This window comes from Lissotriton helveticus, chromosome 7, assembly GCF_964261635.1.
Source record: "Lissotriton helveticus chromosome 7, aLisHel1.1, whole genome shotgun sequence".
NCBI classification, from domain to species: Eukaryota; Metazoa; Chordata; class Amphibia; order Caudata; family Salamandridae; genus Lissotriton; species Lissotriton helveticus.
In genome coordinates this window covers 600,325,655-600,346,896 of record NC_136068.1, presented here as the reverse complement: position 1 = coordinate 600,346,896, position 21,242 = coordinate 600,325,655, and the positions used below count along the sequence as shown (strand labels likewise).

The following is a 21,242-nucleotide window of genomic DNA, read 5'->3' as shown; positions in this document are numbered from 1 at the left end:
TTTTTTTACAGAGTTTTAAAAAGCGCAAACTTGACCCGAATCGGGTATCAGAGCGCTTTCCGTAGAACCAGTTGTGTTACATGAGGACACATTCATTTTTATTAGGCATGGGGAGATTACGTGATTTGCCCAGAATCATCGGATGTTCAGCGTCATTGCCGAGACTCGAACCCAGTTCCCCAGATTCGAGGTCGACCGCCCTAACCGTTAGGCCCACTCCTCTACTACAGTGCCAGCTGTAACAAGCAACACAAGGGAAGAGGGAGCGATGTAGGATGTATTTAAAGCTGCACAGTGTGTCAGGGGGTGAGAAAACAAGCAGAAATAGGGGACAAATAAGCGACAGAGCAGCAACGGCAGACGGGTGAATTAGGGACTGCAGAGACACGCAAAAGGTAAATAAACAACATGAGCATGCCTCGTAAAAGAAGCATCATTTTAAAAGGCTTGAGCTGGAAAAACAACACTGTAGTTAGTAATCCGAGAAACTGGTCTCTGTAAAATACTGCAGCAGTAGTGCAATAGACTTGTTGACTATGGAGCAAACAATGTTACATCTCGACACAGTAAAAGACAAGGAATCCAGAGCTGTGCAAAATTTCGCATTGAAAAAATACAAATAATACAAAATCGGCATTTGGTGCCGTATGTTAATGAGAAATGCATTCTTTCTTTTATTTTCGATGCAGGCGCATTTTCCACTTAATAAAATAGCACAAAAAAAACCACAAATACAACAAACAATAACCACTCGTGTTCTGGTCATTCACATTCTTGCCCTATTCCTGTGCTAAAATTTTGCCAGAAAAGCAGCATAATTACACCATACGGCGCAGCGTAATAGAAATTCACTTAACAGACATAACAAAATGATACCAGCATAACGGTAAATTTCATCCAGACGTAAATAAAATAGTGTTCCAAACCGCCAGAGCCCTTAGTACAACAGATGCCAAGATTTGGTAATTGAGGGGTCCAAAGGATTAGACATGGCCAACACATCAAACATCTTTCACCGTGCATGTTTTGGCCACGAACGGGCTCCACGTTTAGCCCCATTTGCATTTCAATTCCATTTGAAAGCACACAATGAAACAGCAAAGTATGTGTGCAACTGGAGAACCCACGACAAAACTGCCACTATTTGAAGCAAAACTGCAGGATCCCCAAAAATATTACCACCGTCAGTTCCCAGTGTCTTTAAATTGCTCCCACATCGTAAACTCCAACAAAACATGTACAATTCCTCAAAATAGCAAGTTCAAATTGTGTTTGGAAACTTGAGGAACGATTTACTCCTTTGCACCTTTGAAACTATCACTTCAATCTAAAACAAGCCTGGAGTGATGTGGGGATGACTTAGCGCCATAGCGGTTGGATGTCGAACTTGCGTTCCATTCACTGAGCATCTTGACATTCTGAAGGTGAAAACTAGACAAACCGCAAAAAAATGTACACTGACAAACACATACATTAAGAATAGAGTAAGCGTACAAATCACAGGGGCAGTCGGCATGGGAGGAAACCAAGCAATGAAAGGAGGGACAATACAACTAAGTGACAAATACAAAACAGGCGTTTAGGAGAGACACTACAAAGAACCAATGGCAGCAATAGGCGGGCACTTACCCCACAGAGTAGATGCAGCAGTCTTGAAGAGAAAGCGCATACGCTGCCTAGATGAAACCTAAAACATGACTTCAGACGTCCTGACTACAGTCTGCTTCTTTCCAGGAAGTTTCTATGACATTTCTCAATAAAATGCAGACATGACGTAAATACCTTTGCCACAAGAACATGCAATACCAACTTGTGTATACACCTTATTCAGAAGATCAGCTTTCTGTATATAAGACATTGGCTGGCCAAATTCGAAATTACAAATGCCATGGGGCCAAACTAGGGGTTCGTAGCTAAAAGGCAATGCATGCCTGATACCAGGGTGGAAATTACAGGTGCATTCTGTTTTGAGACAATGTTGGTAACCCTGAACTGACACAAACTGCTACACTTCAAATAGATACATCGAGAGTATATCATACATATATCATACATAGACTCTAGGCTTAGTCCGAAGTGTTGCAGATGCCAAGACTCACAGGCCAACTTCATACATCAGGCATGGTTATACCACATGATGCTGGTATACGGATGATGATCATTAGTGTCATATGCGAGATTATTCAGGAGCCACGTCAATTACAGGCTTGGCATATGTCCAGCACATCCTGCCTAAATTGAGATAATGATGATCCTGTTGGATAAGTCCTGGCTACACACATCAAGTCCCATAGTTAAGGCATGGGTCATAGATGTTACTAAGTGCCAGATCACTGTGGAAGATTGCAGATTTCTGCAGCCAAAAGCGACAAGCCCGTATGATATATTGGGGCCATGAAGGCACCACACACTGAGTATTCCGATCTGCCATGATTCCATTTTAAATGTTCTTAAATCTCTTTTCCCGTCTTTATTGATTGTGGTATACGTTTTTTAGGTCTCGCGACCTATCAATGCGCGCAAGCGCATTGAGCGGAGCGAGAATTCAAGTGCTCAAAAAACTCGTGAAACCAAGGGCTTCTTGGTGCGGTTTTCTTTGAGTTCACGTGAATCACGTGACCAAACAAGCACGCGCATAAGCCTCCCTCCCTCCTAATTGCATTTTTTCACGGCCGCACAGCACATCAAAGGGCTTCTCCCAGCGTGTGCTGTGCGGCTTCTCATCCCCTAATTATTCATGGCTGGCCGACCGGCCGTACTTTCAGTTTCCCGGCCGCTCATCTTCTCGCTTGTTTTTTTATTTTCATTCCCGTTCGCCAATGCTGGTTTCCTCCTTATACCCCCACCCAACTGTTCGCTCTCTTTTCTCAAATCCCTGCTTCCAAATCATTTCTGCCCACTCCCCAATTCTCTGGCTGTAGTTTGATATTTTTTTTATTTATTTACATATTTCTTACAAGAAATGAGCTGCTGCCAAGTTTTATTTTTATGTCCTTGTGTGCATGTTTTTTATTATTAAAATAAATTTCCATGACGTTTAGCATGTTGAAACGATACATTTAGAAGGCCACCATGTGTCATGAGGCTTGCGCTCACATGCGTCACAATCCAAACACGCAAACACTTCACAGCACATGCACGCCTATCAGCAGCCATGCTGAAAAGGCATTCCTAAAGTAGAAATGGCCGGCCGTACTTTCAGTTTCCTGGCCGCTCATCTTCTCGCTTGTTTTTATTTTCATTCCCGTTCGACAATGCTTGTTTCCTCCTTATACCCCCACCCAACTGTTTGCTCTCTTTTCTCAAACCCCTGCTTCCAAATCATTTCTGCCCCACTCCCCAATTCTCTGGCTGTAGGATCGAGGGGATACTGTGAATGCTCTCTAATATTTTTTGTCGTCCGGGTTCCGCTGCTTGTTTTATTTTCATGATTCCTCGCAATGTGAAGCGGCTCATTTTCCGATGTTTCTTATGTACAATACTTATGCAAGTACGGTACCCGCATTCGAAGACACGCAGTTGTAAATATAATCTCACCGAATAATAAATGTTCTGTAATTATGACCACGTGTAAAAGCACCACAGTGCAAGTCAGAAACAAAATACCTTTCTTTCCACCCGCCACGTGAAAGACGGTGGGATGTCGCATCACCGAGGTGATCAGAAGGTAACTGCGTCATTGGTGTGGGGGGAGGGAGCAGGGTGGGGTGGGGGTGTTGCGCTCACGAGCAGGCACCATGATTCCTCGCAATGTGAAGCGGCTCATTTACCGATGTTTTTTATGTACAATACTTATGAGTTTATTTTAAAGCAGAGCTCGCTCCCATTAACCGCCTTCCTTCTGATACCAAGTACACCATTTTTAAAGTATTATTTTCAGATACATCGTGACTGGACTTTCAGGAAAATATATGTATCTGCCTAGCACCGTCTTACCGGTTGATGCATATTGTTTCATCAGTTATGAATGGCCATTCAATGGAAAATGCAGGATCGAGGGGATACTGTGAATGCTCTCTAATATTTTTTGTCGTCCGGGTTCCGCTGCTTGTTTTATTTTCTCAGTATGCAGCACACATCGTTCTGGCATTCGTTTCTTTCCAGGTTGTGCATCTGAACTAGCTGTCCAAGAACATATTAGTCAGGTGATCACCCTACTTATAGCGCTTAATGGACATTTTGAATAGCCACACGGTGTTCCATCACTTTTACAAGAGCACCGGATTACATTTCACCAGGTCAAATTCACTTTTTCAGATACAGGCAGGTCTTAAGTTACATTTTGCATGGGAAACATTCTTTCTGTTAAAGTGCTAAATGTTCAGCGCAACATACACTCCAAATACCACTCAGTGCCACATAGTTACACGCCACATAATTACACTGCACTCAATGCAACATACACTCCAAATACCACTCAGTGCCACATAATTATATGCTACATAATTACACTGCACTCAATGCAACATACACTCCAAACAATACCACTCAGTGCCACATAATTACACGCCACACAATTACACTCTACTGAATACAACATACACTCCACACAATACCACTCAGTGCCAAATAATTATATGCTACAAAATGACACTGCGCTCAACGCCACATACACTCCAAATACAACTCAGTGCCACATAATTACAAGCCACATAAATACACGCCAAATAATTACACTGCGCTCAACGCAACATACACTCCAAATACCACTCAGTGCCACATAATTATATGCTACATATTTACACTGTGCTCAACGCAACATACACTCCTAATACCACTCCGGGCCACATAATTACACTGCACTCAATGCAACATACACTTCAAATACCACTCAGTGCCACATAATTACACCCCACATAATGACACTGCGCTCAACGCAACATACACTCCAAATACCACTCAGTGCCACATAATTACACGGCACATATTTACACTGCACTCCATGCATTAAACACTCCAAATACCACTCTGTGCCACATACTTACACGCCTCATAATTACACTGCACTCAATGCAACATACACTCCAAATACCACTCAGTGCCAAATAGTTACACTGCATTCAATTCAACATACACTCCAAATACCACTCAGTGCCACATAATTACATGGCACATATTTACACTGCACTCCATGCATTATACACTCCAAATACCACTCAGTGCCACATAGTTACACGCCACATAATTACACTGCACTCAATGCAACATACACTCCAAAAACAACTCAGTGCCACATAATTACACAGCACATAATTACACTCTACTGAATGCAACACACACGCCACACAATACCACATAGTTATATGCTACATAATTACATACACTCAATGCAACATACACTCCAAACAATACCACTCAGTGCCTCATAATTATATGCTACATAATTACATGCCACATAATTACACTGCACTCAATGCAACATACACTCCAAATACCACTCAGTGCCAATTAGTTACATGCCACATAATTACACTCTATCGCATCACCACAGCATCACTCAGCACCACCAAGGGGCACCACCACATCACTCAGCGCCACCACAGCATCTGTGCAACCATTCAACAAGAACTGGTTCAAATATGTTCTCTCAATGTTTCAAGCTTTATTACAAATGTCACATAAAGATGTTAATATTTCACTTCTGTTCTTGGATTTTCGTCACAATAAAATACACTGAACATAATCTTCACAAAAGTTATTTACAAAAGTTTAATCTATTCCCATTATAAATTACAATAACTTTTATTATTTAAAAAAATTAAAATCAATGGTTATTCGTAATATCAATACATCCAAGTCACGTAAATACAACACATATTGCATTACAAATGCTATAGGTGTCACATTTGCGAAAGTTAAAAGTATTGTCTTTGTAAATGACAAAGCTATAATTTCGCTATTTTCAAAACCAACACATAAATAAACAAGCATTTACAATGCAATGGTTTTGCCTTTGTTAAAGTTAGAGCTATTGGCATTGCTCTTGACATTTTTATTTATGTTTTTTTAACATAAATAAATGGCATTGTCATTTACAATGCCAATAGCTTAATCTCTCGCAAATGCCACACACAAACACCCACAGAGAGCCCCCCCCCCACACACACACACAGAGCCCTCCACACACACACCCACACAGAGCCCCCCACACACACAGCCACACAGAGCCCCTCACACAGAGCCCCCCCCACACACACCCACACAGAGCCCCCCACACACTGCGAGCCCCCCCACACACTGCGAGCCCCCCACACACACTGCGAGCCTCCCCCACACACACTGCGAGCCTCCCCCACACACACTGCGAGCCTCCCCCACACACTGCGAGCCCCCCCCACACACTGCGAGCCCCCCCCACACACTGCGAGCCCCCCCACACTGCCAGCCCCCCCCACACACTGCGAGCCCCCCCCACACACTGCGAGCCCCCCCCACACACTGCTAGCCCCCCCCCACACTGCGAGCCCCCCCCACACAGGAATGACTGGAGAAGGCCAGGCGGTGCGGCAAGTAAGGATGGTGGGGAGGGGCTTTTCTGCGTGGCCAGAGTCCAGTGGCAGTACATTTCTGGTCATGGGCCATTGAGCACAGCTCCCAGGGATCCAGCGACCGGACAGTCTCCACTGTGTAGGTAGGCAACAAGGCGCAGAGCAGGCACCAGGAAGGGCAGTCGGAAATAGCCAGTGCCCGCTTTGTCTGAGAAGGCCGCCTAGGAGCAAGATAGCAACGCAGCCCACGGCCAGCAGAGCAGGTAGGCCCCAGCAGAGCTGTAGGGGTCTCCCCCTAGACTACAGGAGCCGCACCTGGGGACGCCCGCCCCTACTCCCTGAACCACCTCTCCCAGGGCGAGGTGCCCCGCAACAGATGCTAGAAGAAAAGGGGCCCGGTGGTGTAGCAGCGCCGTAGGTACTGCGTCCCCGCCGGGACACCGGTTGGATAGTCATTTGATTCGAGTAGTGTGTATGGTGAGTGTCCCGGGCCTCAGGCACAGCAGTGGGCAGGGATATATTTCACGGTGCTCACAACTCTCCGCACCTAGACTCTGGTCAGTAGGCTCCTCCGTGGTCTGGCAGGGAGCAAGTTAGGGCCTGTGATGTGCCACGTTCGCCTGGTCCCGCCAGCTGTCCCTAGCCAGACACCTTGTGGCAGCAGGCCTTGATTAGGGTCTCTGCAATAGTCCGCTTGCCAACATTAAGCAGCATCGCAGTAACTGCTTCAGCTGCAGGGTGACTCCAAAGTCAAAACCGGGGACACAGGTGCTTCAGAGGTGTATTGGTTGCCAGGATTAATGTCGGATAAGGGGCAGCAGTGCGGTGCTTCGTGGCCTAGGGTGCATCCGCCATCTTGGACCTGCTAGCCAACACCCCGCCCCCCTTTCCTCCCACCTCCCACCTCGCCCCTTTCCCCACCTCCAAGGGGAACATTGCTGATAGTACAAAAGTGCCCTGCCTCCAGATATGGTTAAGTCCCAGCAAGTGGCACATAGGACAGACATGTTAAACAAGTGAGATAGGGGAAGAACCCGATATAGAAAGAGACGTGCCTTGACGAATCAATTCTCCACATGATTTCATCTCACACAGCACTGAGAAAGTAACACCAAAGTCAAGCTGCGTGGCAAGAAACGAGCGGAGTCTTGCTTCGGGGGCTGGGCCAATCCCAGCGCGGCCCTTCGGCGAGCCTCCGCTGACGTCAGCGCTTCCTGGGCCAATCAGGACGCGACTTCCTCGTCGAGCCCTCCGCCAAGGCCCAATCAGTGCGCGGCTTTCCCGGGTCAGCCGCCAATCAGCAGGCGGACCCTTCGGTGCAGTCTTCGTACCAGGCTTCGAATCTCATACCAGGGAAACACTGAAATAACCGTGTATAGTGTCACAAAAGAACTGAGTGTTCGGTTTCCTATAGCCAGCTGATGTACTTGTGGGGGCATATATATATAACAAGAATGTGCCCCGGGCTCACGGAGAGCGGGGACGGGCACACGGAGGGGGGACGGCGGGAGGAGGTACACGGAGGAAGGCAGGACAGCAGCAAGCACGGCCCGGCCGGACCAGATTCAGGGGCGTTCCCGGCTTTTGGCTGACGTCGCGTGACGTAGCCAAAAGGGAAAAATTCTCGGGAACGCCCCCGAATCTGGTCTGGGATTGACAGACAGAGCCCTCTACCAATGGCTAGCCTCCATTTGTGGAGCTAGCCAATGGGAGGAGGGGGCAGATACCCGACCCCACATAGAGGATTAGAGGATATCATTAGATTTTGCTAGCGCATGCGTACTTCGTACGCATGCATCGCTAGTCAAAACCTAAAAATGTGTAATTTACAATACCAATAGCTCAAACTTTCCTAATGCGAGACCTATTGGCAACGCCAGTGCTTGTTTACTTTGTTCACCGAGCCTTTATTGGCACGGGCTAATCACTACGTGTGACTTTGTGCTCAGTATCCTGAACGTATTCGATACTAGAGTGGGGGTTAGTACTGTTGTATAGTACATTTTTAAAACTCATACCTTTGACCACTATTTTAACTTAGCAACCACTTGCAGCCTGTGATTGCTCTAACTCCCAGCTCCTTGATCTGCCGCGGGTTTCCCCATTGAGCAGAAGGAGCTGGGACACGTCACTCGGCTATCTCGACTGTGTCCTGACAGCCACCATCTTGGATGGCTTGCTCACAGCCTTGTAGCATTGAGGAAGCTCTTCTACACAATTTAAAGGCAGGCTGGTACCTACGTGCAGCGGACACGCCAAAGGCAAGCCCGTCTGCTACTGTCCGTATCCGGCCGGGGCCAAGGGTCAGGCCCCCTGTTCCATCTGAGACTTCTAGAAAGACTTTCTCTTTGAGACCGCTTTTAGCGCTTCGCCCAGTTTTTGCAGAACCCTGCAGTTCGTCTATTCTTCCTCCTGGCTACAACAATAGCTTTAAACACTGCGATTTTTCTCTCAAGTCTGCAATCTCCTTCTCAATCGCAGATAATACATGTAGCATCCCTCTCGTGGCAGCCAATAATAGAAGTACCCTGGTAAGGGTTGTTCCTCATTAGCCCAGTTTTTGCTTCTAAAGTATACATTGCTGCTCCCTGATCTGCTACCAAAAACACACTTATGACTTTCTCGTAGATAACACACCTGACGCCATGATCCTGACAGAACATGGCAACATGAAGCTTCTTTGCAAGATGTTATTACAGCACTGCCACATAACTACCATATCAAGAGAATGAACCGCAAGGATAAGTTAGGAGGGGGTATAGCCATAATCTATAGAGACATCTATCAGTGTAAAACGGAGGAGATTCCCTCCTCTGCCGGTGAAGCCCTTATCTTCTCACTCTGCCTCACACCAAAATTAACTGCCACAGGGGTCCTAATCTATAGATCCCCGATATATATGCTGGAAGCTAGTGCTCTATGTTAGCCAACTTAATCTCCTCTTACATACTTAAATATGCTAACTTCTCCCTACTAGGAGACTTTAACATGCATCTAGAAGATACTACATGCAAACCTATACAGACTATCATAGAGGACCTGGGTGCCCATAACCTCGATTTAATCAACTCTTCCCCCACACACAAAGCAGGCAGGTCACATGGTGGATTCCCATTTTTTCTAACATCACTGGTCGCACCTCTGACCCACCCTGACCTTTACTCTGGTCTGCCCACCTTGCAGTGCTTTTTGCTATACCCTCCCATTCCTCTGTCATTCCCACAGCAACCAGGCCCAAAGTAATGGTTAGAAACTGAGCCAATCTTGACCTATCTGCTCCTAATACTAGTCTATCAGACACTCTGCCTCCATTAGTACAGCAGGTCGACCAACATTTCTCCGCGGTCGATAACTGCCTTATAAGTTCCCTTACTCTATTCTACCAGCTAAGCCCAAATCAGTGTCCAGACGACACTCCCCTGGTTCAATGAGACCTTTCATGAGGAAAAGCAACTCTGTTAGAGACGTGAAAGGGCTTGGAGGAAGCTATAGGACAGGAATTTAAAATTAAAATACAAAATGGTCCTGAATAATTGTCATACGCGCTGTAGAAATTCCAATGCAGGCTTCTATTCTGAAAAAATATAGAAAGCCCAAAACCTTCCACAAACCTTTTCAAAGTGGGCTAAGATCTGTGAAGATCTGGCGGACTTTTTTGTTGAGAAAGTAACAAACATTTGCCTTCCCTTAGATACAGCTGGAACCGATGAAAGCCAAGTTGGCAATACTAGTATTTACTCCAACATTAGTCCTTCTCCATCTAATGAAACTAGTTCCCCGAGTATGACCCGGACTTCTGCTCGACTACAATCCTTGCTCCTTCGAGACTCTACCCGCTTTCTGGATTTACTGCAGTCCATTAAATCCGGCTCCCATCAGATACTCTTCCTCCATCCAAGCTCTGCTCCCTGGGCCCACACCTTCTGTCTTTGATAGTTGATCTACTTGACTCCTTCCCGTATGTGGGACACCTTCCCAAACCCTGGAAGCATTCCATGGTGCTTCACCTGCTAAAAAATACAAAAAAAACAAGCTCATCTAGATCCATCTAACTGGGCCAGTTACAGGCCTATTTCTTTGCTGCCCATTTTCTTGAAAATCTTGGAGAAGCACGTTAAGTCTCAAATCACTGCATAGATGGGAGCCCAAAATGCCCTCCATCCTTCACAGTCAGGTTTCAGAGCTGAGCAAAGTACAGAATCTGCCCTCCTATGAGTCGTGGAATACCTACGGCAACTCCTGGTTAAGGGTGGCACTGCTGTGCTCTTTCTACTAGACCTTAGCAAAGCCTTAGACACTGTATCTCATGATAATCCGACTGTTAGACTGGACCAACTAGGCCTTCAAGGCTTGGCGCGTGACTGGGTAAAATCCTTTCTGGTGGATCGAACTTTCCAGGTATTCTCCTCAAACACATTGTCTAGTCCTCACTCACTCCAGGAGTCCTTCAGGGTTCTGCTCTTAGCCCCACGCTTTTTAATATCTATGTCCACCCCCTGGCGGACCTAGTGGAAAGCTGTGGCCTTACCCTGTTCTCTTACGCGGATGACATGCAAATTATATTCTTCGTATCATCTGAGCAGGAAGCCAATATAGATGCCTGCCACGGTCTTGTCTTATCCTGGATGAACTCCAACTCTTTGAAATGAAATGATGGCAAGACAGAGGTTATGGTGCTAGGCAGGAACCCCCAGCTCTGGGGCCCCGCCAAAACTGGCCTGCTACACTGAGAGCACTCCCTGAACCCATCCCCAAAGTGAAAAATGTGGACTTCTGGCTTGACTCCACCTTGTCCATGGGGTTTCAGGCTGTTAAGACTGTCTCTTCCTGCTTTGCCATTATGAAAGGGCTCAAAAAAAATCCTAGGGATACTGCCTTTCTCTGCCCAAAGAACAGTCATCCAGGACATGATATTATCAAGGCTGGATTGTGGTCATATTCTATCCCTGGGGGCTGCTAAGTCTGTGATCAGACATCTGCAGGTGGTCCAATTCTCTGCTGCCATGCTCTTATTTCAGCTTCCCAAACATTCTTCTGCTTCTGATCTTTTCCGTGATCTCCATTGGCTCACAGTGGGCAAGCGCGTTAACTTCAAAGCTCTTTGCTTTATACACAAACTAAACTCTAACACGGGACAGCGGTTCCTGCAAAAACTAGTTGTTCCCTCCCCTAGCCCATGCTCTCTGCGCTCCAGCAACCGTTCCCTTTTCACGATGCCCAGAGACTTACGCACCCGATTGGTGGCTGTTTGTTCTCGTTTCTGGGCCCTAACCTGTGCAATGCTCTTCCCGAATCGCTCAGGGGCTGTAGCTCCTTGTCCACGTTTCGCAACGAGCAAAAAACATGGCTATTTTAGGTCACTTTCGAGGCTACAGAGCCTGTCCCCAAGCGCAGGGACACCCTACGGGTAGCTATGCGCTATAAAAAAAACTGAATAATAATAATAATTTAAGCTATAACTTAATAAAAGACCAAGTATTCAGATTAGCAGTGAATGGAGAAAACAAAGTACCAGCAGAGACCAGCAAGCACCGCAGAGTTTTAGAAGATGACTTGAGAAAGAACCCCTCTACAAGGTTCATCTGATGACGTATAATACTTGAGTGTTCGGACCATAGGCGCCATCAGTGTTACAGTTCAATCAAGCAATTATTTTGCACTATCAGAAATACAAAGCAACTCTTTGCAGCTTTCGCTCCACCTCATAAAGGCACTCTAATATCCAAATCAGGCATAGCCACATGGATAGTCAAATGTATTCCAACTTGCTACATTAAAGCCAAAATACCTTTACCTGTCACTCCCAGAGGACACTCTACTAGTAAAAAGGGAGCCACTATGGCTTTTCTCAAAAATATTCCTATTGCTGACACCTGTAAGGCAGCTACTTGGTCTACACCGCATACTTTCAAAGCATTACTGTGTGGATGTTTTAGCTTGCCAAAAAAATAGTGTAGGTCAGGCAGCACCATGCACCCTTTTTAAATGACTGTAACTCCCACAGGCCAGCCACCGCTTCTCAGGAGGGACTGCTTTACAGTCAATGCAGAGCATGTGTATGTACAGCAACACATGCCATCAAACAGATGATGTTACTTACCCTGTAAGCATCAGTTTGTGACATGTAGTGTGGTAGATTTAGATGCACTCAACCTTCTCCCCGGATGCCTGTCACTGTCAAAGTTACATTATATTTACTCTTAGCATGGACATCACATTTCTGACACATTCCTGACACTCCTTTCTCCCCGCCTGCAGGAAAACAATCTAACAAAGGAGTTGATACCCATGCGCATTATCACCAAGTGGAGAAGTCACTCTGCCTTGTCGCTCGAAAGACTTATTAGAAGAAAAACTATTTGAACAATCCCAAACTCAACACTAGATGGCAGCAGTATGCAGAGCATGTGAGTCTACAGCACTACATGCCACAAAAAGATGCTTACAGGGTAACATAATCCATATGTGTGTGTGTTTGTGTGTGTGTGCGTGAATATATTATATATGTATTTATAAATGATTAAATAATGAAGTGATGTGGTGGCATGTCATGAGAGTGCAGGGAAAAATAAAAAGAGCTACGGGGTAAGCAGCAAAGCTTCTGTTTAAAAAAAATGGAAGCAATATTGCCTAATACTGGTAAAAGGGATGAAAACTATCTCACAGTAATACAACATTTTAAAAGAAAACATGAAACTAAAAGTTCTTTTATAAATCTCCTGGGGTTCATAACAGACTAATTAATAGATCTAATAGGACATGGAACCCAACAATTTTCCCTTTGTTGTACACAAATTGACCCTATATAACGCACTTGTGGTTTCAATTCCTTGCATATATGCAATAGGTAGTCTGCAAATACGGTGTCTGAATGTCATTTATGTCACTTGCACACACTTTTTAGGTCTCGCTGAGTCAGCGCGCATGCGCTACTTGGAGAGACATTTAGTAACGGCTTTTAGAAGTGCTCCCAAAGCGGCCACCAGCTTGCGCTCACGCACACAAGCACGCACGCTGCTGCGCGCGCATCCCTTGCGTGCTTCAGCGCATCATCGCGATCACTTTCGTTTTCACAGCGATCGCGATGACTTTCTCTTTCACGGCCGCGCGGCGTTACTATTACTTCCGCGCGGCTAATGCGTATTTCCTCAGTCTCTCTTTTTTTTTTTTACATCTCAGTCTCCTCTTCTTTTACGTCCCAAATCTCTCCCTATCATGTCCTCTGGCCATCATGTATAGCTCTTCCAGTGACTATTTCTGTCTCCCACTCTTACTTATTCTTTGCCCAATTTCTTATTGGTCCCCATCCCAATTTCTACTCCTCTGTCTCCCCCATCCACACCGCATCAGTCTACAGGAAGGCACTCCTAAAATGGCTTCTACTCCCTTAGCTTATGTCATCTAGTTGTCACTCAACAGATGAAAAAAGATGCTGTGTCACACAACGCCAAAACTGCATTTTATGTGCTAAATACATGAATGGAAAGTGTGACCTAAAGCTAGTTCTCAGCCTGTAGGATATTCATTGTTGCAGCAGTCAACTAAGGGCCTGAGTCTGGTGGAATGGTTTGCAATGGTCAAATACCAGTCCGTCTGAAATCGAATGGCCTGGTGTTCTAGCAAACAATTTTCCTAGGTGTGGGAACACCAGACCTGAATATACCAGCTGGTGATGTCATGTTTTGCAGCAGCAACACACATAAGCGCCATAAGAAAACAGAAATATACAGCATATCCCTCTGTGTATAAGCATGTATTTGTATTATAGATATGTACCTATAAATGTGTACTGCTTTGTATAAACATGTAGAATAATTATGTTCAAAATAAATAAATGCATGTTTAAGTACAACACTTGAAAACCAGAGTTTATCTAATGCATCTTTAATCTACATATACTTACTTCCTTTATGCATCTATATACCTTCCATGTACTTGGATTTATATATTTATAGTGTCCTAAAAAAAGCATACATTGCATGACCATATTTCTCACCAGATACCTCCCTCAATCTATCCTCTACCTCAGAGGTCTTCAAACTTTTTAGGCCCAGCCCCCCCTGGCAAAAACCTTTAGGAGCCGGGCCCCCCCATCACTAAATTGGGATTTAGCATCTTTGACAACCGGTTTATCCCTGAGGTGTCAGCTGACAACTAGTTTTCACAACAGCAAAACAACTTTAGCAGGGTTTTGTAAAATTAAGATTTGTAAGCTGTAAATCTGGCCCACAATCACTGAACTCATTCAACGCCCTTTGATGGGAAACTTTCTTTTGGGAAAAACCACCACAAGGCCAGTGCATGCACCCCCCCACCTTTCAGGACCACATAGAATACCATGCAGCCTGATCCAGCGAACGAGCAGAACAATGGCAGACCTGGTAACCACATCAGTATTGGGGGAAGGTGTTTCATCTGGAGATACATCTCAATCAATTGAAATTCTCACTGCCATATATGTTTATTTTGTATTATCATGTGAAAGCAGTATAGATACCATGGGCCGTGGTGCAGGCAACGAAAATGGCCTCCTTGACTAGAGCTGGTATAGAAATACTCAGCAACTATCAGGGTTTAATGGGCTGAATCTATATTAAGGCTGTGCAGGAGGCTTCTCCACACCACTGGAGTCAAGCTATCCTGGCTGAAGACGGCTGATAGCCAGAAACGGTCCTAGGATGCTTGATTCCGGTCCAGGAAAGACATGGCTTGGCAGTTCGGGCTGGACTGTTCCCATGAGGCACAGGGTCAAGGCTGATTTGCATATGGCCATGTCTGAACTGGGGTGGTGTAGAGTGCAAAAAAACGATGGATTTAGGCCCAGATCTCTGTACTGGGGTGAATGTATGACCTTGTTCTGCATTCTGCCCATCAATTGTTGTTTTTGCGGAGGCTTCTTGACAGCACTATCACACATGAACAGGAATGGCAGCAAAACTGCAACAAATGGCCTGAAAATGCTGTATTATGGAAAATACTATGGCAAATGGTCAAATGTAATTTTCCCTCAAGCTCTGAAAATGCTTGCATCACAGCAGATTTGCTGAAGCCAAACTGCTGTTAGCTAAAACGCCAGGACTTACAGAGATAAGACTCTCAACTGAGACCACTGGACAACAAAGTGTAAGGCCGCTAGGTTACCAGCATTTGCACAGCGCAGTTATGCCCTGTGTAAGACCTCAAAGCGCTCTATTTAATCTTTCAGTTTTATTTAATGGTTCCATTTTGTCTGGCTATCAGGGTGTTCCTCTGTCTTTTAGAAAGAGTCTCAGTAAAGAAATCATCACCCGTACCTTGAGAAGGTCAACAGAAGTGACTCCAGAATTGTACCTTTTGGCGTGACCCATAATTTGTAGAATTGGAGTGACTCGGAGGCTACAATCTGAAAGACAGCGCGTGGTAAAGTTTCTGGCTATTACATTCCGAGTCTCTAATATTCCTTTCCCTTCTGGTGGTGTTTAACCCCACCCAAGTTTTGTGAACCTTTCCTTGTTTTAAGTGTGTGTACAGTCCATGCAACTGTTGCATACCCTACGTGTGTGTATTTATGTATGAAAGAATATCAGCTTGTCTGATTAAGAAACCCGTGGCTGCAAACGACAAAGGATGTATATAGAACACCATTGATACTCCTGATTATCAGGCAAACCCAATATTGCCTGTAGTTATGAATTACTACACTGACTTATACTCTTCTAATCATCATAGTACACAATGCATATTAATCACTATCTGAAGGACACAGTAATGGCCTGGATAATTGATGTATACACACTATACTTTGATCAGTCCTAATAAGAAGAGATAAGGGAGCTGATAAATGGACGACCAACTGGCAAGACTACCATCCGAATGTTACAAAGAATTTGTGGATCAGCTGGCCCACACTTGCTGGCTTGAATTGAAGAGACATATACCAAGTTTGTGCTGTCACCAATTATGAGAGACGTACTCACTGCAGCATTATTAAAGCCAGTGACAGCATCAGATACAGACTAGTTGGAAGGTGTGTATATCTTTACTATATTCCAATGCACAGGCTTCTCTTAATCTTTTGTGAATTGGATTAAAATATTATATACTAATACCTCTAGGAGCCTTCGAAACAGGATTTTATCTCCTAATTAGAAATATCTAAGGGCACAAGACGGATGTGCCCACTCTTATTTCTTGGTTGCTTTGCCACCAGAGCCGCTGGCAGCAGAGGTGAGGCAACAACACTCAGCATGTGCCTTTAGATACAAATCAAAGCCCCTCTTCATTTCACTATACGTTGCTGATATGATATTGTATAGGAGAGAAGCACAGACTAGCCTGAATCAGATTATGACTCACTTTCCCTACAATCGTAGAATATATTAGATTTCTTTAAGTACATGGACATGTTGTATCAAAACTCAAGAAGTGAAAGATGAGGAGATTGGGAAGCGGGTATTTTTGCATGATTGTGCTAGCAAATTTATGATTACTGGCAAAACGTGGACAATACTGTATCAAAAATAGCAGACTATTGTATCCGGTTCACACCTCAGATGGCTTTGCTGGGATGAGTAAAAGAGATACTAAGCATCAACGGAAAGCTGGATGTTCTGGCATTACTGTTTGCTAAAATACAAGTGGCAAAACGTTAAGGCAGAGGATGGGCCCCCATGCACAGCTTGTGCCCGCTGGTCCTTATTTACTGCAACAAACCATGCAAAATGTGTGAACACCTGTTGAGTGATAATGTTTTTTACAAGTGCTGTGAGGCAAAACTCGATTTATGTTTGGCAGTGGTTAAAAAACAGAAGTAGAGGAATAAGGAAATTATACTGCAGGAAAATGTGTAAACTTGACGTACGAGTAGCTTCCAATGTTTAGACTGCTGAGCAATAAACCGATGCAAAAGGCACCAGCAAGAAAGGCTAAGGCCGGGAATGAAGCACTACTCTGCCTGCAAAGCAGCATATGTTTTTAAGTTTCATTTTGTTTCTAAGTGAAATTCGCTGCCATTTCCTGCCTTTATGCTGCTGGGTCTCGGATTACAGGAATGTCAAAGTTAAAGTCTTCACGTATTTATTATTTGCTCTGACTGCTGCCTCCAATCAGAGAGAGTCCTGTTTGCGATGGTCAGGATTCTCGAGAATAAACGGCAGTAAACGTGCTTCACAAGTCGCAATGAATGATGTAAAGGGGAAATCTTTCTGTGAAGCTCGCGCCCCCCCTGGGATGTTTCCTCGCCCCCCCTGGAGGGCGCGCCCCACAGTTTGAAGACCTCTGCTCTACCTCAACTCCCTGACTCATGTCAAACCTCCATCTACTACTCTCTCAAATGAACTACCCTATTTCTCAATCTATACCTCTATCAATATATTTAATCTACATATTCTTACATCCTTTATGCATCTATATACTTTCCATGTACTTATGGATCTATATATTTATTACTTTATCCTAATTCAGCATATCCAATGCACTACCCTATTCTCACACTATACCTCTCAATATTCCTTCAACCTCAACTCTCTGGCTCATCTCAAACCTCTTTCTACTACTCTTTCTAATGCACTACCCTATTTCATGCCCTATACCTCTATCAATATATCCTGTACATCCACTCACTCATTCATCTCAAGCCCTATACCACTATTATGATCCCCAAAATAACACTTTCTAGACTCTCCCCTACTCTACCCTTCCTTGCATCATCTGACACCAATGTTACTATACATATCCCCCAAACAAACCTATCTAAACTCTTCCCTCTGACTCTTCCCCTCAAAAATCCCTTTTTACTCACTGGAATGATCTAATTTGCAGCTTTTACATTCTAAGGATGCATGCAAAATGTTCTTCAACCAAAGGCTGTACAGCCAGAGCTTTAAGTGGGCCGGGTCTCAGCACCGGCAGTTTTTTAAAGGGGGCCTCGAAACGGGTCTCTATCGGGCTCCATTTTGTGCCCTAGCACACGTGGTCCGTTTATTCCCGGATACAGTGACAGCAGGCACATCGATGTGTGTGTGCTCACACTGCTCACTTCACACTAGTGGAGAAGTTACGGCATGACGTCATGCCAGGTGAGCGTTATAGGGGAAGGGAAATCCTTTAAAGAGAGTAATTCTCTCTCTGGATTTCCCTTCTCTTTTTGAAACTCAGGAGCAACAACATCGCCGTGGTTTCACCGGGGCTTCAAGTGGAAGCTTTTTCAATATTACATACAAACCATAGTTGCTGCTTATTTATCTTATGCAACTAACAACCACCGACAAAGCAAATAGTCCCGACTTGTTGTAGGTATGATGTTACTTGTTGTATCATATCTGGATGTAAAGACAGAAACAGCAAAATACAAGTCGGGCAGATCACTACGCTAAGCACAGATTTTTAACTTACATATTTTTAAGCCATGCCCTTACTTACATTGGCCACGCCCCTTAGAGAGACCCTCCCACCTAGTTTTTTTTATCCCACTTAAAGCCCTGTGTTCAGCCATGTACTGACATGCCTGTACAACGTTGATGCCATCTGTGATCAGCCGTGGAGATCAACGGAAATGTATCACGTGATCTCTGCACGAGTAGGTCATCCTCCAGGTCTACTCTTTGCATTTTGGGACGTGTGGTCATTTAATCTAGAACTTCAAAAGTACAAAAAGAATGTAAAGCTAAGTCCCTCTTGGGTGAGCTAATCATGCATGGCCCAGACAGCTCTGTGTACCATCCATGCCAAGCCCAGATGGCACTGCTCCTTTCCTGGCGCACGCTGATTTATCCTTTTCACAAGAGCGGGCACTTGGTCAAGGGCTGGCAGGTGGTCTCTGCTTTTCCGTTTGCAAAAGGCACCAATTGTCGAAAGGAATACAAGTTGACCACTAACTTCTTAGCTTCAACTCACTAACTGGACACCTAGAAAACGAGCGTTAGTTAGCTAAATACTGTGGCCACGGACATCATAATTCACTACTTTTGGTCACTCCAGGTTACTGTCTCGTGTCCCTCCTTATGGACAGTGTGTTTAACAACTCACCACACTTGCAGCCACTTTAGTCTGTTCATGCTATTTTTGTTTGTTCTATTCCTGCAACAGTTCTCTCATGTAACGTAACTGGTTCTATTGTACAGTGCTCTGACACCTTTGGGTAATGTCCGCGCTTTATAAAAATGCATTAAATAAATAAAATAAGAAACTAATAGGACCCAACCAGCGCAACCCTTGCAGACGTCAGGCAGTCTCATGCATTCCTCGCCAGAAGCATCCTCACACACCTCATACTCCGGCACATTAACGACACCAAGACACAACAGTAGAGCATGTTGAGCGCGTGCCTCTTGTTTGCTTTATGTACCTCTTTCGGTGTTCACATGATGAAAACTGCGGCTTGTTCCAGGAAGAGTCGCTACTCGCTGTCGGGGGAACGAGGAAATGACGCAGACATGACGCAAGTGCCGCCCGAATGGCTCTCGGTGAAGTATCGCGCCACAGAAGCTGCGCGGGGAGGAGTCCAGTCAGACGGACTTCATGGTGCGGGGAAAAGGATGTGGTCACTCACAACTACTATCAACCTCGCTAACTCGGTTCAGCGGTGTTTTCTGAAGCCTCGGGATCGTTGACAGCTCACTGAGATGCAGTCACCAACTTATTAATCATATTCACCGTCCTCAGGTTACTGGACTCCGACCCCAGGCAGAAGTCAGCGATATCGGATCCTAAAATATTATACTGGGCCCGATGCAGCCTCTCCGCTACTATCCAATGAGCCACTTGGAAACATTTCCTCAGCCAATCCTAAGTAAGGCACAGTGTAGTATGCGAGACCAAACAGCCAATTATTTAATGAGCAGAACTTTTTTAGCCAATCCCGTATAAGAGCTCTCAATCTCAGCCAATGCTTAGGCGCTCTAAATATTTCTATTTAATGTCATTAGTGAGGGAACCGTTGTTGAGAAATAGTATGCCCATCAAGGACCTTAGGTCTGGCTAGGCAGAGTCTGCGCAATGTGACATGCTGTATCCAGAATATGGGATTTAAGCTCCGCCCATGTTTTTAATTGGCTCCTTTGACTGTCTTTTGGATATGCTTCTTTTAGGTCTCGCTGGCGTTGCAGCGCGAAGCGCTGCCGCCAACGAGACTTATAGCCGCCTTCATCCCTGTCAAGGGAGTAACAGCTGTGAACGAGCCCGATACAGACCTGGGCACGAGCCGACCCAGGTCTGTGAACGCGCTTCAAGGTTGAGCAGCTTGTGCACGTTTGTTGGACGTTAGGCACCGCAAGCGCCTCCAGACCAATTATCCCAGCATGAAACTCTACTTCCTGAGGCCCACAAGACCAATTATCCCAGCAGGAATCTCCACTTCCTCAGGCGCGGCAACAATTATCACAGCATGAGACCCACTTATCACAGCATGTCAACAGGCGCCTCAGGCTGCTGGAGCACTCAACTATAATTAATGCACAGTTGAGTGCTCCAGCAGGGTGGGGCGCCTCTCGGCATGCTGTGATAATTGAGCAGGCATATTACTGGCACCACCACCACGCCTTCATTAGTCATAAAGGCTGCATAATTAGGGCGGCATGCTCTATTTAAACGTGCAGCACATGAACATTTTAGAAGGCGAATCAGCTACATTCATTGGAGCTTGTGTGCGCAAGTAACAACAATTATCACAGCATGAGACCCCACTTATCACAGCATGTCAACAGGCGCCCCAGGCTGCTGGAGCACTCAACTATAATTAATGTGCAGTTGAGTGCTCCAGCAGCGTGGAGGCCTCTC

General features: G+C 45.2%; 1 protein-coding gene across 5 annotated transcripts in view; it reads right to left on the bottom strand.

Annotated features, from left to right (window-relative positions):
• UIMC1 (ubiquitin interaction motif containing 1) overlaps positions 1-20,125 on the bottom strand; it is a 310,878-nt gene extending 290,753 nt beyond the window's left edge. For 4 of the 5 annotated variants that reach the window (XM_078652794.1, XM_078652796.1, XM_078652798.1 and 1 more), the window contains exon 1: positions 19,813-20,125. The gene's annotated coding sequence lies outside the window, so the exon portion shown is untranslated. The remainder of the gene's footprint in view (positions 1-19,812) is intronic. The other variant, XM_078652795.1, reaches the window with a different exon arrangement.
• Positions 20,126-21,242: the final 1,117 nt, after the last annotated feature.